This window comes from Urocitellus parryii, chromosome 4 (genome assembly GCF_045843805.1).
Source record: "Urocitellus parryii isolate mUroPar1 chromosome 4, mUroPar1.hap1, whole genome shotgun sequence".
In the NCBI taxonomy this organism is placed as follows: Eukaryota; Metazoa; Chordata; class Mammalia; order Rodentia; family Sciuridae; genus Urocitellus; species Urocitellus parryii.
Window position 1 is genome coordinate 173,458,230 of NC_135534.1, and position 17,401 is coordinate 173,475,630.

Sequence of the window (17,401 nt, forward strand, 5' to 3'; positions counted from 1 at the left end):
ATTGGCAAATAGTAATAGTTTGAGTTCTTCTTTTCCTATGTGTGTATCCCTTTAATTTCTTTTGTTTGTCTGATTGCTCTGGCTAAAGTACTTTTTTCATTCAAAGGTTTGTTGAGACTCTTTCCATGCCAGTAGGTCCACCTTCACCTGATACATGTGGCTGTCCAGCATTCCACCTGATGGATCTTTCATAATGTAGAAACTCTCTACTGATCGGCATTTAGATTGTCTCCAGTTTTTTTTTTTTATTAGAGCTTTATAGATATATATAGTAGTTGGGTCTATCCCAATAAATCCATACATGCATGGAATTTGATTTTAGTTCACATCCCCTCCTCCCCAATATTGTCTCCTGTTTTAAAATGTATTCAACTGTTCTCTGTTGTGAACATCATGGGGCAGACACAGCTGGCTAACACCCAATCAGGAATGAAAATACAAACAGAAATTTTTAAAAATCAGGATGAACAAATAAAAATGACTGAAGATTCTTAAAACTTCTCTGAACTTCCTCCCCAAAGGCTCCCCAAGTGTTGACATATTAAAAAAAAAACTAATATTTCATCAGGCATGGTGGTACTCATCTGTAATCCCAGCAACTCGGAAGGCTAAGGCAAGAGGATTCCAAGGCCAGCCTCAGAGATTTAGAGACCCTCATCAATTTAGGAAGACCCTGTCTCAAAATAAAAAATAAAAGAACTGAGAATGCTGCTCAATGGTAGAGCACCCCTGGGATCAATCCCTGGTACCAAAAACAAAACAACAAAATTCTAGTTTCAACTAATTATTCAATTAAGCCAACATATAATTTGATTAACATATAAACTTCTTTCCACCAAACTGTGTAGTTTTTCATATTCTTTTGAGCCATGTAACTCTTTGTATAAGTCTATGGTATAAACAATGGATTAAAGAGTCGCTCTGGCAGAAGGGAAAGGGATGGGGTGGGTCTCTAGGGTCTGTGGAATCACCTGAAGCCATGAAGACTCTCAGACTGCTCCAAAAATGAAAGAACTTAAACCTCACCCAGTAAGTTTCCACCTCCAAAATAATTTTTCAGGTAAAAAACTTCAAAGCAAGGTGGCAACTTTCCCAAGATCACCCACAAACTAGAACATCCAGACCAGGTCTCTGCCTGTCCCTGGGCCAGGAGGCCAGGGGTCCCAGAGAGGGAACTGGGGGCAAGGATGCTAAGCTGGAGAGGGGTGGTGGTTCTTTAACCCTTTAACCCACCATCTGCCAGACTGCAACCCCCTTCCACCAACCTTGCCAGCTGGATCCTTCTCAGAGTCATATATAGACCTTCAGGACAGAACAGAAACTAATGCAGACAGGATCAGACATGGCCACTTGCCCAAGGGCAATAATATTTTAAGTCCAGGAACCAGAATTTAAACCCAGCCCTGCTCCACTCGAAAGCCCATGTCAAGCTGTGTGTGGTGGCACATGCCTGTGATCCCAGCTGCTTAGGACGCTGAAGCAGGAGGATCACATTCAAGGTCAGCCTGGGCAACTTAGTGAGACCCTGTCTCAAAAACATAATAAAATAAATCCCGTGTCAAGCTGCTTAACTTGGTGTCAGAAAGCAGAAAGAGAGCTCAGGCCTTTCACTTTCTAGTATCAGCTGGAGCTACCAGGGAAGAATACCTGGAGTAGGTTGTCAGCACAGAAACAGCTGGGGAGAGAACACAGAAGGTATTTGCCTGTGAGAAAAGGATTTATGACTTTTTGTATGTCTACGTGTATTTATGTGAATGGACAAGTGTGTGTTGTGTGTATATGTATGTCTGTGTTTTGGTATGGGAAAGCTTCTCTGTGGACACACACACACACAGGTGTGCACACATATGCACACGTGAGCAAGCACTCATTCTTCTGGGTTAATATTTTCCTGCCTGCGTCAGCAAGGCCCCGGTCAGCAGGCAGCTAGCTGCAGGAACGTGCCGTATCTGATCTGGTCAGGGGCTATGGGCTTGAAACAGGGGGTTTGGGATGGGCAGGGAGCCCATCTCAGCTCTCCCAAGGCAAGCTACATTCTCTCTACTCTTCTGCTCAGCCCGAGATAGGAAGCAGGCCGGGAGGCCCCATTATTCCCAGTGTGGTGTGACTGATAACTCCCCACTCGCTGGAGGCTCCCCAGTGAAGAAACCTCTTTGCCTCCCTCCAGATGGGTATCCTAAGATACCCCCTCTAGCCCACTCATCTTTGTCCAAATTATGAAGCCTTTTCATACATAGCTGTCTCTTTGAAGACAGGCAGGGAGCAGAGCCCCCAGGAAATGCTAACAGTGGGGCTGGGGATGTGGCTCAAGCGGTAGCGCGCTCGCCTGGCATGCATGCGGCCCGGGTTCGATCCTCAGCACCACATACAAACAAAGATGTTGTGTCCGCCGAGAACTAAAAAATAAAAATAAAAATATTAAAAATTCTCTCTCTCTTCTAAAAAAAAAAAGCTTCCAATTATTAAAAAAAAAAAAAGAAATGCTAACAGTGAGCCCCCCTTCAATAAGAAAGCAGCTCTGAAACGACCATTCGAACCAGTGGGAAGATGGGACTCCATTGACAGCTTTCCAGGAACACAGCGATTGCACCAAGGGCCTGCACACAAGTCTGTGTGGGTAGCATCTGGGGCAGAGACACCTGCGGGCACTAAGCCTCAGCTAGGAAGCGTTGGTGGAACATGGGGACCCCAGGCAGGGTAGGGCCTTCCCTGTTCCTGGGCCTCTCCCTGTGTCACCTGGAGGGAACTCCCACACCCTTACTGGTCCCTCAGGTGTAGGCTGGGCTGACTGGGTTTGGCAAGCAGACACTGTCTCTTGGCACAGCCCAAAATCCAGAGTGACTCAAACCCAGGTGTCCTGGCTTCTAGCCCGGCTTGAGGATGCCCCAATGCATCCCAACCAAAGAGTCAAGGATGGCGTGTGGAGGAGGGGGACGATCACCACGGGGGTCATTCCCCACAACGCAGATATCTTTATGAGATATAGTCAAATGACAGTGTGCAAAAAAATCAAAGCCCCAGTCTGTTTTACTTAACAAGGAAAACAGTGACTTAAATGCTGCACGTAAAGTCCTCTGAAGATAAGAGGCCATCATGTTCCCGTTGGTTCATCGTGCCTACACACCAAAACCAAAAATGTTTTTCACAGTTCAAAGCACTGTGGACAGAATGAAAATCAACACCTATACTTAATAATGATCTCATTTAATCAAGTAAATGGAAAACTATGTTCAATCATCCAGAATACCTTCATCTACATTGATGTCTGTTGTGTCAATATCTTCTAATGCCAAATTGTTCAAAACTTCTGGTTTAAGTAAACTCTTTTCATCTTCATTGGCTGTTTGGGAGGCCACAGTAATGGGAGTAGGAAAAAGCAGGTTTCCCATCAAGTTCCTGCTGAGCTACAGATCTTGAGGGCTCAAAGCCTTTTTCCTCTCCTGTAACATTTCTCTCTTTTTCTTTAATGTGATGAGCAGGTAAATTGGCCATCTTAATTGTACATTTCAGTGATGGTCAGGGTATTAACACTGTTGCACAACCAACCTCTACAACCTTTTCATTTTCATTTTGCACAAATTCAAGGAAAAAAAAACTTGCAAAAAATTTGCAAAATGAAAATTCTATACCCATTAAATAATTCCCACCTCCCCCTTACCCCCAGGCCCTGACAACTACCATTCTGCTTTCTATGAATCTTTCACTCTAGATATGGTGTATAAGTGGAATCATACGGTATTTGTCTCTTTATGTCTGCCATTGTTTTAATATTTAATTTTTAGTTGTAGTTGGACACAATACCTTTATTTTATTTATTTATTTTTATGTGGTGCTGAGGATTGAATCCAGGGCCTTGAACATGCTAGGCAAGCACTGTACCACTGAGCCACAACCCTAGCCCCGAGTCTGCCATTGTTTTTAGATATTTTTTGCTTATTTACTCACAGGTGTCTATATAAAGCAGGAAGCACTGTTGTATGTCTTTATTTATTTGAGGTGCTAGGGGTCAAATCCAGAGCTTCTTGCATGCCAGGCATACACTGTACCACTGAGCCACATCCCCCAGCCCCGTCTGCCTAATTTCACTTATCATGATGTCCTCAAGGTTCATCTTTTTTTTTTTTTTTTTTAGTACCAGGGATAGAACTGAGAGGTGCTTAACCACTAAGCCACATCCCCAGCCCTTTTTAAAATTTTTTTTTTATTTTGAGACAAGGTCTCACTAAGGCTGGTTTTAAACTTACAATCCTCCTGCCTCAGTTTCCCAAGCCACTGGGATTACAGGTATGTGCCAACGCACCTGAACTCCTCTCCAACTTGAAGTCTTCTATGCATCCCTCCCCATGATACACAGGGCAAGCTATTGCCTGCTCTGTGTGGTCTGCAGTCTCAGCTGTTTTTATGCCTTTACAGTGGTTACCTCCCCAATCTACCTGAAGAACTCTTAGCAATCTGGCAACTCAAGTACCCTGTGAACACCAGTGCCTCCTGTCTTCCAGGGCACCCAGTCTGCACCTTGGCCACGGCATGTTCTTCCCTTTAGATGGATCTTCCTGTCTGCCTTCCCACCAAGGCTATGGGGACAAGCACCACATGCTTGTACTTGAGAACCTCAGAACTCGGACACTGAACTAGTATTGGGAGAATAGGGGAATAAATCACTGCTTGTGGATGTGATGGTAGAGGATTCTAGTTAAATGGTATGATTGTAGTTGACATTATGATCAGATGGAATAGCAGGAAGGAAACATGATGGTGAATGAATTTAGAAGAGAATCAGTGAGGCACTGGGTGTGGTGAGGCATGCCTATAATCCCAGCAACTCGGTAGGCTGTGGCAGGAGGATCACAAGTACAAGACTAATCTCAGCAATTTAGGCAGACCCTGCCTCAAAATAAAATTTTAAAAGATCTGGGGATGTAGCTCAATGGTAGAGTTCCCCTGGGTTCAATTCCACACCAATATAAAAACAAACAAGGGAAAGTAAGGGTTAGGGGAGAAACCTCTCCTGAAACAGTCTACAACTTGCTCAACTCTACAGTGATGGTCTAAGTGTCTCCATTGCCCTGTTCTGTACCCAGGAGGACATCCAAAGAATTGTTCCCACCATCTGTGCCCATTCCCAACTGGTGCTTCTGGATAGGTGCAAGAGCTCAGCACTCATCTTCCTGCCCCACTGAAGAAGGTACCAGTGTCTGTCTGATGTCCTCAACTCTGAACCTTCCTTATCCCTGATACTGGACATCTTAGAGCAGGCTTGCCCGGGCCGGAGAGATGAGGATGGAAAACAGGAAGATTTGACTGACCTCAGAGAAAGTGTGAAGAGAATTGGGAGTAGGCAGTGAATCAGAGATGCCCCCCCATGCCATGTTAGGCTCACCCAGAGAACCTAACCCCCTTCTGTGGTTCAGTTCCAAAGATTTCTACTAAGTCTATGGCAGTCAGAGGAAGAAGGTTGATGAGAGGAGTACGGGCAGAGATGAATTCCCAGGTTCAGGCAACTCAGGAGATGCCAAAACCTAATACCTGGGGACATGCCCCACATCCCTTTAGAGCATTTCCAAAAGAAACTTTCAAACATGCACAATAGTAGAATTAAAAAAAAAATCTGTATAACCATTATCCTTTGGCACTCTAGTTTCATATATATATATTTTTTTCTTTTCTTTTTAATTTTTTGGTGAAAGCAAAGTATGAAAATATATTGAAACTGAGCACAGTGTTACACACCTGTAATCTCAGCAGCTTGGGAGGCTGAGGTCAGAGGATCATAAGTTCAAAGCCAGCCTCAGCAACTTCATGAGGCCCTAAGCAACTTAGTTGAACCTGTCTCTAAATAAAATTCAAAAAAGGGCTGGGGATGAGACTCAGTGGTTAAGTGCCCCTGGTACCAAAAAGAAAAAAAAAAAAAAGAAAGAAAAGAAAATTTACTGAAGTAAAGCAAAATAAAGCTCCTGCAGCTGGGAGGGGACCCAAGAAGGTTACTAGTGAATGACTGTCACCTAGAGTTTATATAGGTCTAGAGGTTTAAGGAATTCAGTTCCCAGCTCAGTCCTGGGTAAGGCACTCAGTGTCCACAAGGCATTCATGCAGTCTTTAGTCCAATCAAAATGTTGATCAGGTACTTTTCCTTCTTTGAAGAGGCAAGGACTCCAGGTCACATATTTCCTCATTAAAAAATATTTGGGGGAGGGGGGCTGTGGCTGTGGTTCAGCGGTAGAGTGTTTGTCTAGCACATGTAAGGCACTGAGTTCGATCCTCAGCACCTCATAAAAATAAATAAAATAAAGGTATTGTGTCCAACTTCAAGTAAAAAATAAATATTAAAAATATATTTTTTGCAAGTTTCTCAATAAAAGCTTATAGCTGCAATTTGTGCTCTTCTTAGAAAGTCACCCAGCAACCTACCAAGCTATCTGCCTAGCCTTATCTCTTCCTCCTCCTGTCCACCTCACTGATGAGGTAACCATAACTGCCATTAGGGAATTTGAGTTGATGACCACTCTAGCTTCTTCAGTCTAATAAGGGGCTTCAAAAGGGGAACAGTAATCCTGGTCCTCTTACAGAGTCCTGTCTAATGGGCCCTTATAGAAGTCAGGTGGTATTTTCAGGTTAAGTTGAATCTTCATAACTATCTGGTGCTAAATGGACTTTGTGGGCATTTTGTGCATAAGGGCAGTTCAGAGGTCCATGGTGGCAACTGGATAACTGGATAAGGTATGCATATAGTAGGGGTCATGCCTTCTGCAAATCCTAGGTAAACCACCAAAAGATGTAATGCCAAGTGTGGAGTTTCATAGGTTCTCTGTCTTGTGAATTCAAAGAATGAGGTTCATGCTCATCAGAAGGTACAAGCAAAGTATAAGAATTTACTGAAGTAACCAGGTGCAGTGTGCTGCACGCCTGTAATCCCAGTGGCTCAGGAGGCTGAGGTAGGAGGATCACAAGTTTAAAGCAGCCTCAGCAACTTAGCGAGGCCCTAAGTAACTTAATGAGATCCTGTCTCAAAAAATAAAAAGATCTGGGGATGTAGCTCCATGGTTAAGTGCCCCTGGGATTAGGAAGGGACCCAAGGGTTACCCTCATCTATAGTTTTTCTGAAGTATTTTAAAACAAATTCTAGCTACTCTTTTCATTTTATTCAGATATTCTTCAATGTTCATCTCTAAAATATATGAGCATTTCTGGAGCTGGGGATGTGGCTCAAGCAGTAGCGCTCTTGCCTGGCATGCGCAGGGCGCTGGGTTTGATCCTCAGCACCACATAAAAATAAAATAAAGATGTTGTGTCCACCGAAAACTAAAAAAAAAAAAATATATTAAAAATTCTCTCTCTCTTTAAAAAAATATATATGAGCATTTTTTACATAACTACAACACCATACAAAATTAACAATATATATACACACAATAGTTTCAAAATGTCTTTTTGTATTGATTTGTAGGTTTGTATAAGTCAGGATCCAAACATGATCACATATTACATTTGGCTAAATGCTCTCTTAGGAGCCGTTCCCGGCAGGGTGCGATGGCACACACCTATAATCCCAGCAGTTTGGGAGGCTGAGACAGGAAGGATCTCGAGTTCAAAGCCAGCCTAAGCAATGGTGAGGCACTAAGTAACTCAATGAGACCCTGTTTCTAATAAAATACAAAAATTGGGCTGGGGATGTGGCTCAGTGGTTGAGTGCCACTGAGTTCAATCCCTTGTACCCCCAACCCCCCAAAAAAAGGTGCAGTTCCCTATTCTCCATCTTCACTGGTTCATGTCACTGACTTGTCAAGCAAATGTGGTCCTATAGGAAGTCCCATGATGGGGCCAGGCACAATGGTACACACTTGTAATCCATAACTACAGAGGCTGTGTCAGGAGGATTGCAAGCTCAAGACCAACATCAGCAACTTATTGAGGCATGACTCAAAAAATATAAAGGTGTCTGGGAATAATGGTGCACGTCTATAATCCCAGTAGTTTAGGAGGCTGAGGCAGGAGGATTGCATGTTGAAATCCAACCTCACAAATTTAGCAATGCCTGAGCAACTCAGTGAGACCCTGTCTCTAATTAAAATATTTGTAAAAGGGCTGGGGGATATTGGTAAAAGGTCTTTGAATTCAATCCCTGGTACCAAAAATAAATAGATAGATAGATAGATAGATAGATAGATAGATAGATAGATAGATAGATAAATGGGGCTGGGGATGTAGCTCAGTGGAAGAGCTCCCCTGGATTCACCATCCAATACAAAAGAAAAAAAAAAGAAATAAAGGAAGTCCTGTGTTTGGGATTTGCCTCTTTGCTTCCTTGTAATGTCATTTAACTTTCCCTCCTGTATTTCCTAGAATCTATGGGAAGTTATCTTGGTATGTTTTTATTTCAGTTCAATTTTTTTTTTTTTTGGTCTGGTGGAGCAGAGAATCCTTTGCAGATGGTGCTGTGCTTCCTATTGCATCCCACCTGAAAGCACATAATGTCTAGTTGCCCCATGCATAGTGATGCCCACCGTTCAGTGGATCCTTCCATTGTCTGTAGAGTTCTCCCATCAGACTTTTGCCTTCTAGTTTTATTTTTTGATTTCTACCCAAATCAATTTCAAAATCTTCCCACAATAAAGCATTTTAAAGAAGAAGCCACAAGCATCAATTTCTTAACCCACAAGGGAAAAGTCTCATAATGATGGGAGACTTAGGTTCTAGGTGAATTGGAACAGAGAGAGGAAATCAGAATTAGGGACAAAAACAGAGTGACATCATGGCAGGAAGGAGCAGTGGAAAAACCTGGAGACCACCTTGTCAGGAGCCTGAGTTTGGGACAGGTTTGAAGTTTCCTTATTGGGTGGGTGGGGGGCAGTTGTCCCCCACCTGGTGGTGAGCTGCTCATAACGAGCAGCTGCTCATAATAAAGCTGAGCTGCTCAGGCTTTATAGATAGGCCCACCTAAGCTTGAATCCTGTTCAGATTCCTAATTGGTGCTGGGCATCTTAAAGCAAAATACGTAACAGGGTATCTTCATCTATAAAATGAAGATCCTAATCCTCATGTCCTAGCAGGTTGGTGGGAGAATGGATTGAGTTGGTGGATGTGACAAGAGACTGGTAACACTCTGGGTGGTGAATGGAAAACTTATTTGAGGAAGGGAAACCCTGCTAACCATTCTTGGCTGACGTTAGAAGAGCTGGGGGTGGAGTATAATGTGCTCATTCCACTGATAGCATGACCTAAGCCCAGGGACTTCCACCTAGATCTCCAGCCTGCTGTTTCTGGTCTCCCAGTCCTTCTCATTGCAGCCTGGCCTCTCAGCATCTGAATTTGAACCCCTGGTGGCCCCTCTGGTCTAGGGACCCAGAAGCCTCAGGCAACTCACAATCTCCAGCTCTATCAACAGGCAGCTTGCTCAGGCTCACTGAGTGGCTAGGGGATCCAAGCATGACAGGGAAGCAGAGAATCCCGTGGGCAGGCAGCTTCCTGGAAAGGCCCCAGCAGAGCTGGGGCGGGGGGGCATCTAATGCCAAACAATTCGTTCCTTACCGGGAACGCAGCAAGTGCACATTAAATGCATGTTCAGAGAATTAAGCTCTCTCTGCCCTGAGTGGAATATAGTTTTCAAGGAGGGCAACTGCCTGTGGATGAGTTGGCAGGGGTGGGAATGTCTTGGGCATCCCCAGGAATTCCTGGCTCCAAAACCCTGAGCCTTTGCGGGTAGGGAAGCGGAGGAGTAGAGAGCCAGGAGCTCCTCTCTCCTGTTCCAGACTGTGTGCTGCTACATGCTGCTCCCACCCACAAACTTCTTACTTGCTTTCTGCAACTGCCAAGGCAACCAGCCCAGGGGGAGGCATCACCGAGAGCCCCCATCTCCAGGTCATCACAAGGGACTGGCAGAGACACTCTTAGTCCTGGGGTACTGCTCTGAGGGGAGACATATGAACTCCATCCATCCCAGTTCACACACTTTCATTGTGGCGTCCAGATTTTCTTTTCCACATCACCTGTGCTGTTTTCTTTCTTGTTTTGTTGACTTTAGTGCTATCTCTGTTTGCTCTGGCTAATCCTACAGCCCCAGGATGAAACCTCTGAATTTGGAAAGTGTGAACCTGAGAAGCAACAAGCCAGGGTGGAGGCGGCTAAATGTGAGAGAGGAGTGATGTGGCCTCAGGAGGGGGGTGCTCCTGTTCACATCCCCCTCACCCCCCAGGTGGGGCCTAGGGATAGGGATGGGTGGAGAGATTTTCCCAGCCTCACTGCAGGCAGGTCTTAGCCTGTCATATTGCTAATTTGTTTTGAAGCTTAGCCCCAAAACTCTAAATGCTTCCCATATTCAGGAGGTTCCAACACCTTGTAGGACTTGTTGTTTGGTAAGTTACCTGCTGATAGTCCCTAGTCCTTCAACTAAATGATGCAGACAGGGTCCACCTTTTTCCATGTGAAGCCCCCAGGACCAAGCCTTCCTAACTTTCCATACACTCCATGAATCTGCTACCCAACAGCCTTATAATGTGATCCCCATGGGGATTACTGCCCTCTCTAAATTTTATAGTGGGAAAGTTAAAGGGACATCTCCACAGTCAATTAAGTGTCAGCTTGGAGTAGTTCAGGCTTCCTGGCTTCTGGCCCAGATTCTTTCCCCCACTTCAGGTATATCTCAGATCACAGAGCATGATGGGAAGGCAGCACCAGGCCCCAGCGCTGGGGCAGGGGCCAACACACTCAGCCATGGTGTATGCACACAGCACATTCAGGTGCACACGAACCATACTAACCAAGGGAAGGGCCCTTAAGTCCTTCCCACCTGCTGAGGGGACAAGAAAAAGCTCCATGCCCATCTGGTGTGCTTACTACTCCTGGCCTGCCTGTGTGCCCTGTACAGCGTGTATTCCCTCTCAGGGCTAGGATAGGGGAGCCTCCCTGGCCTGAAGCTGGGGGCTTAAGGGATAAGCTTAGAGAAGCTGCCACCGTCACCAGACTTAGGATGCCTGGCTCTGCCAGCTGGGCCAACTAAGCCTTTCTTGAGAATGATGAGCTGTCACCAGGGAGCCCTCCCCACCTACCACTTCCCAGGCCTCCTCCTCTGATGGCTCACAGCCTCTGAAGCAGCATCCCTCTTGCACCCCTGCTTACGTACTCCAGGGAGTGGTGTATTCACTCACACAACTTCTGCCTTATGCCACAGGCACTCTTCTCCATGGGGGCCCACATCCTTGCACAGTCCACATGGACTGTGTACACAGGAACTTTCTGTGTGTGCAGTCAGACACAGGCGTGCATCTCAGACCCAGGCGTGTAACACAGCATATCCACCCATACAGATAAATACACAGATACAAAATTTGACATACTCCTGCCCCTTTCTGAACAAAGGTTGTTTGAGGATAAGAAATGACTCACCTACCAACTTGTGTGACCCGCTGAGCCAGCAGGATAAGAAGCCCCAAGCTGTCACCTGTGGCCTCAGAGAACCAACACCCTTTTTGGGGCCTGCCTAGCTACCAGCCTCTAGCACCCCCTGTCCTCTACCTCCACCTTTATTGCCTCTTGCCCATACCCTCAGATAGGACTCATACCAGAAAAGCATCTCTACTCCTTTAAAATACATAAATGATAGGGGTTGGGGATTTAGTTCAGGGACAGAGCACTTGCCTAGCATGCACAAGACCCAGAGTTCAGTCATCGGCCTTGAAAAAAAAAATACATATATAATGGCTGGGGGATGTGGCTCAGTGATGATGCACATGTTTATCATGTGTGAGGCTCTGTCTGGGTTCAATGTCCAGCACCAAAATACACACACACACACACATACACACACACACACCTACACATACCCCACTGAGCTGCACTGTCACTGTGCTTCAAAGGCTACCATCAAGCACAATTGTCCTAGAGGCAAAACCAATGTGCTGTGGGATACATCCTCTCTCCTCTCCTCTGCCCAGACCCCAACCCACCTAACTATGTGCCTTCATGGATGCCCCTCCTTTTAATAATAATTCACACACACCTCCCCTCCTCTTAGCTCACACACACTTGAGTAGACAACCCCATTCTAGGCCTAGATAGTCTCTCTCCCTCCTGCCCCCTTTCACTTGTAAATTTCTTCTCAGGAGTCTATCCCCAAGAATGACAGAGGAAACAAGCTTAGTCTGCAAACAATCCAAGTAAGTAGATTGTCAGATGAAGGAAGCTGGTAAAAACCCTCTTTCCCTGCTTTACCTGCACATACAGTTAGTGACAAGTCAAGTCTTGTTGGTTCTAAAGTATATCCCCAACTAAAAAGAACAAAGAAAAAAGTGTTTAAAATCAAGAATATTTTATATTTTTATTAAACAATATCCCCAGGTCCTTCTATAAGCCAGGCATTATCTGTAAATACATGATCAACCTCCAGCACACTTTAAAATGAAGAAACATCACTCTAATTCCCGCCACCTTTCTAATCTGAAAGTTTAACATAGTGGTTAAAAGTGTGGCCTCTGAAACAAGACTATCTGCATTCAAATCTCAACTCACCTGCTCGCTAGTCTCTTACTCAATTTCCTCCCCTGTAAAAAAGGAGATCTAGAATGTGGCTCAGTGGTAGAGCACTTGCATAACATGTATAAGGTCCAGGGTTCAATCGCTAAAACCACACACACAGAGAGAAGGATAATATTATCTATCTTCAAGAAGTTGTCATGAATACTAAATGAATTTATAATACAAATGAAGTGCTTAGGGGAGGGCCTGGCATATAGCAGGTGCTCTTAAGTGTTTGCTGCTTGCTGGGTGTGTTGACACACACTTGTAATTTCAGTGACTGAGTGGCTGAAGTAAGAGGATTGCAAGTTTGAGTTCAGCCTTAGCAACTTAGCAATACCTGTCTCAAAATAAAAAAACAAAAAAGGACTGGGGATGTGGCTCATTGGATAAGCTCCTCTGGCTTCAATCCCAGTACCAGAAAGAAAAAAAGAAAGAAAGATAAGAGTGCTGCTATTATTCTCCCTTCTTTTATTAACTTAGTCCCATATTAGTCTGTGCCCAGAGATGCAGTTGTCACAAAGCTATCAGTATGATCTTCTAACTCAAATGGGACAGGGTTGCTCCTGCCTTTGCAATCCTCCCTTGGCATCCCATGGCCCTCAGGATGGTGTCTGGCTCCTTAGCCCTACTCACAAGGCCCTCTGCATCTCAGTATTTCAGCCCCACCACTTCCCATCTCACAATGTTTCGAACACAGGGATTTCCCTAGACCTTCTCTGCCATGGTGCCACGGTGTGCTGGTAAATACTTAACAACTGATTCTCCATTTAAATATACATATATTTAAATAGAGAATCAATTTAAATACACACACACACACACATACACACACACACACACACACACATATATATATATATACATATATATGTATATATTTTTATATATACATATATACATGCTCATGTTTATTATAAACTTTATTGGTATAAAATTTCACAAAATTTTAAAATAGGACAAAAATGTACAGTGCTTCTTATTTTAAGTTTTAGAGTTTATTGCTTCATAGATTTCTTTATAGCTCTTTCTTTGTATTTTGCCAACCTTTGTGCATACACAGGATATGACAAAATTAAACCATGAGATTGGGGATGTGGCTCAAGCGGTAGCACACTCTCCTGGCATGCATGAGGCACTGGGTTCGATCCTCAGCACCATATAAAAATAAAATAAAGATATTGTTTCCACCTAAAAAAAAAACCCTAAAATTAAAAAAAATTAAACCATGAACAAATGCTTAATTACTATCTATTACTAGTCATTCATATCATTGACTAGTTTGTGATATTTCATTTACATTAGAGTAAGACAGCTGGATATGGTGACACCCACCTATAATCCCAGTTACTCCTATAATCCAAACAACTCAAGAGGCTGAGGCAGGAGGATTGCAAGTTTGAAGTCAGTTTTAGCACTTTAGTGAGATGCTGTCTCAGAATAAAATTAAAAAGGCTGGGAATGTAGCTCAGTCATAGAGTGTTTACCTAGCATGCCTGAGACCCTGTGTTCAATCTCCAACACCAAAAATAAATAGTAAAACAAAAATTTTTGAATGAAGATATGTTGAGACTTCAGCAACTTAGCCAATAATGTAAGTGATCATTTTTTTCTGAATTGAATAACAGTTTTCAAAAATTAGAAGAATATTTCCTTAACATAAATGCAGCAATATAAATGTTACAGGCACATCAAACACTTTTAAGTTTAATCCACACACATTATTAACATTTTTCATCATCATTTTCTTTTTCTTTTTTAAAAATTTTTTAATATTTATTTTCTAGTTTTTGGCGGACACAACATCTTTGTTTGTATGTGGTGCTGAGGATCGAACCTGGGCTGCACGCATGCCAGGCGAGCGCGCTACTGCTTGAGCCACATCCCCAGTCCTCATCATCATTTTCTTAATTCTGGACCAGGGATTGAAAAACTTTTTTTTAATATTTTTTATGTTGATGGATCTTTATTTTATTCATTTATTTATATGTGGTGCTGAGAATTGAACCCAGGGCCTCACACATGCTAGGCAAATGCTCTACCATTGAGCCATAACTCCAGTAACCTGAAAAACTTTTTTTTGAAGAAAATGTTTTATGCTTATGGCTAGGTGTATAGCACTTTGTAGTATGCATGAGGCTCTGTGTTAAATACCCAGAACCACACACAAACACAAACATATTTTACATATTATATTATTAATACTACAATGTTATGTTACATTATTATATTATTACATATATTACAGAATAATTACATTGCAATATATTGGGCTGGGGATGTGGCTCAAGCGGTAGCACGCTCGCCTGGCATGCGTGCGGCCCGGGTTCGATCCTCAGCACCACATACAAACAAAGATGTTGTGTCCGCCGAAAACTAAAAAATAAATATTAAAAAAAAAAATTCTCTCTCTCTCTCTACATTGCAATATATTAATGTTGATGTGGGGCTGGGGATGAGTCTCAATATTATCAATACATATTATATTAATGCATGTAATATTATATTACCTTATTATATGTGTAATATAATAAGTAATATATTACAATATGATTATATATAATATGCTGTAATATAGTAATATTATATATGAAATATAATAACATGATATATTATTGTGATATGTTATATCATAATATTGTGATATATTATTATATTGTGATAAGTTTTTTTCATTTTTTAAATTTTTTCAAGTTATACATAACAGTGGAATACACTTTGACACAACATATATAAGTGGAGTATAACTTCTCATTTGTCTGGTTGTTCATGATGTAGAATCACATTGGTTGTGTAGTCATATGCACATAGAGTAATAATGTCCAGTTCATGCTACTATCTGTCCTACCCCCATAACTCCCTCCCCTCCCTTCACTCCCCTCTGCCTAAACCAAAGTAACCCTATTCTTCCCTAGCCCCTCTTATTATTATTAGCATCTGCATATCAGAGAAAACATTTGGCCTTTGGTTTTTGGGGATTGGCTTATTTCGCTTAGCATGATATTCTCCAGCTCCATCCATTTACTGGTCAATTCCATAATTTCATTCTTTTAAAGGCTAAGTTATATTCCATTGTGTACATATACCACACTTTCTTTATCTATCCATCTGTTGAAGGACACCTAGGTTGGTTCTATAGTTTAGCTGTTGTTAATTGAGCTGCTATAAACATTGATGTGGGACTGGGGATGAGTCTCAAGTGGTAGCGCGCTCTCCCAGCATGCGTGAGGCACTGGGTTCAATTCTCAGCACCACATAAAAACAAAATAAAGATATTGTGTTCCCCTAAAACTAAAAAATATATATTAAAACAAAACAAAACAACAACAACAAAAAAAAAAAACATTGATGTGGCTGTACTACTGTAGTATGCTAATTTTAAGTGCTTTGAGTATAGACCTAGGAATGGGGTGACTGGGTCAAATGGTAGTTCCATTTCAAATTTTCTGAGGAATCTCCTTACTGCTTTCCATAATGGTTGTACCAATTTGCAGTCCCACCAGCAATGTATGACTGTACCTTTTCCCCCGCCACATATTTGCCAACATTTATTGTTGAAAAGCCATCCTTTTTAAAAATTGCATTTGTTCTTTTTAGATATACATGACAGTAGAGTATATAAAAAGCCATTCATAGCTTGCTGACTGGATTTAGTTTGCAATCATTTGGTCCATGAAACCAACAAAACAATTAGTTAGGGCTTGATGTGTAGTGTTTGCCAATTTCACTGTGGCCTTTCCAACCACTAGTGTGATGTCACTGAACAAGGAGTTGGGAACAGATAAGCAGAACCACATCATTATATGGTCTCTCTCCACCTTAAGAATACAATAGATGTCAATACTTTGAAGAGCACAGATAATAGTAAAATATAACAGCAATTAGAAAATGATTCTATATTACCTTTGTTTTCAAAATAGTTAATTATATGTTTTTATAATTTAATTTTTGAATGGTGGCTATGTTTAACAAGCAGTCTACAAAATCTCTAAATATTTAATTGGTCCCTGTGAGCCTGATGGAGTGACTTCAGCATACCCTGCTAGTGCCCGAGTTCTTTTCACAGCTCTTCCTAGGAAATGCTAACTTGTTCTTCAAGCTCAGGATCCACATTCCTTGCTCCAGGCTCCCCTAGACTGAGCCTTCTGTGGGCTCCCATAGCTAAATGGGCTTCTGTCTTTCATAGCCACTAAAGGCTAGGCTCCCTGGATTATTTTCTTACCTGGTTTCCTTCAGGAGGAGTAGGGGATGAGAGAGGTACAAGGACCAACAGTCCTGCTCACCACAGAATCCTCGGGATTTAGAAAATGCCAAGCAGATAAAAGACACTCAATAAATATGTGTAGAATGAAGTGAGGAGGGCTGAGGAGCCCTGCAGAGAGACTCTAAGACAAAGAGGATAAGGGAGGTGGGTGGTCTAATGAGAGGAACCTAATCCAGGACTCGAAATGTCTGGGAAGGCAGGGTCAGAATGTCCCTCAGTTGTGGGAGACCTGCAGTGGGTCTGGTCAGGGTACAAGCATCCTGAAGCATCACTCTGTCTTCATCAGGTCCAGATGTCCCTGTCCCTACTCCATTCATCCCACGATGCAGTTGTATTTTCTTCTCACTCCCCAGATCTTCAAAAGCAGCATGTAAGGGGGCTGGGGTTGTGGCTCAGTGGTAGAGTGCTTGCCTAGCACGTGTGAAGCACTGGGTTTGATCCTTAGCACAACATAAAAATAAATACATAAATAAAAGTTACTTGTAATTCAGTGTTACACATTACTAAAAAAAAAAAAAAGTAGCATGTAAGGAAAACTCCTCAATCTTTGGTGACCATGCCAGGGGACACTTTGTCTTTAGGAGCCCTTTGGTAATCAGGGACCAAGAAAATTCTCCCCATTTCACAGAG